The sequence below is a fragment of the Tachyglossus aculeatus genome, chromosome X1, assembly GCF_015852505.1.
Source record: "Tachyglossus aculeatus isolate mTacAcu1 chromosome X1, mTacAcu1.pri, whole genome shotgun sequence".
Taxonomy (NCBI): Eukaryota; Metazoa; Chordata; class Mammalia; order Monotremata; family Tachyglossidae; genus Tachyglossus; species Tachyglossus aculeatus.
Genome location: NC_052101.1, coordinates 93581322 through 93582588, shown reverse-complemented (window position 1 = coordinate 93582588; position 1267 = coordinate 93581322). Strand labels below are relative to the sequence as shown.

Sequence of the window (1267 nt, the reverse complement as noted above, 5' to 3'; positions counted from 1 at the left end):
CTCTCAGCAGTGGCAGCTGCCCATATTTGTGGACATTCAAAGGTTTTCACAGACACCAGCAATCTCAACTCATTTTTATGGGCTGTCTGCGATCTTGCAGACACTTGGCAATCCTGCAGGGACCGGATTATACACCTAGAGGAATTCGACTGGATGACAATCGCAGTACAGTAATAGGCCAACGGAGCCTGTTGCTATCCGGTTTGGGAGAAAAAATTAATTTGGGGGAGAATGAGAAGAAATTTTAATGTCAAAAATGTGAATCAGGTGCTAGTATAATAATAATAATGACAATAATAATACATTGAATGAGATGCCAAGAGGTCCTTGTCAGAAACACTGGGCATTACTTCCCTAATCCTTTGTGTTTGAGCATATCTTTTGAAGGTTTTTCTTCCTATCCCCCTAACTCACTGTGTACTATGATTGTATATGGAAGTGGAACAGCTGATTTTCCCAAGGTGTGTGGCAGCATGCACTGAAAACCAGGTTACATAACTGAACCTTCAATGACTCTACCGACTCAGAGGAGTGCTGAGATCCCTTTAAATGAGAATTTAGTTTGCCAGTGGAATCCTCAGGCTGCCTTGCTGCTAATGTGATATTCCAGCCATCGCTTTTATTTTTTAAATGAATCAGAACATTTGGGGTAAATTACCACTTAGACAGTGTACAGGGACTTCTGCATACATTATGGCAAACAGATAAGTAGAGTTTCAGGCTTTAGGAGTTTTCTTAAACTTTAGGGTTTTTTTTCATTCTTTCCAATTAAGAAATCCCCATCAAATCCTGGCCCTCTCAGGGTCGCACCTGGAGAGTTTCCAGTACTCTACCAGTCTCGACTGTGGGAGGAAGAGTCAAGCAGAGGTGTATCCATTCCATTTCTGGCTTGGGCAGTGGCTAGCGAGGGGAAGTCAAATCTGCTACAAGTCAAAACTCACCTGTGCTGGACAGCAGTGGCATGGGAGAAAGTCAAGGGTGGAGACTCAAGTTTACTGTGCAGAAGGAGGCAATGGTAAACTGCTTCCGGATTTTTACCAAGAGAACCCTTTGAATCCACGGCCAGAACGATTGCAGATGGAGGTGGGGCATTCTCGGAACAACAAGTCCGTCCATGGCTTTGCTATGGGTCAGAAATGACTCGACAGCATAAGGCAAATCAAATCCTGACTAGGTTCTGAAAGGTAATTTATTGAAAAATGAAAAGTGATGTTCCGGATTATTTTTCCAATTACCCTGATTAGCAGGATATCTCCATGTAAGTCTT

At 42.9% G+C, this 1267-nt stretch overlaps 1 non-coding gene across 1 annotated transcript; it reads left to right on the top strand.

The window, feature by feature from the left end:
* Nucleotides 1-792: 792 nt before the first annotated feature.
* LOC119920467 lies at nt 793-931 on the top strand. The gene has a single exon (XR_005448210.1). It is a non-coding gene; the product is annotated as a small nucleolar RNA SNORA7 (small nucleolar RNA).
* Nucleotides 932-1267: the final 336 nt, after the last annotated feature.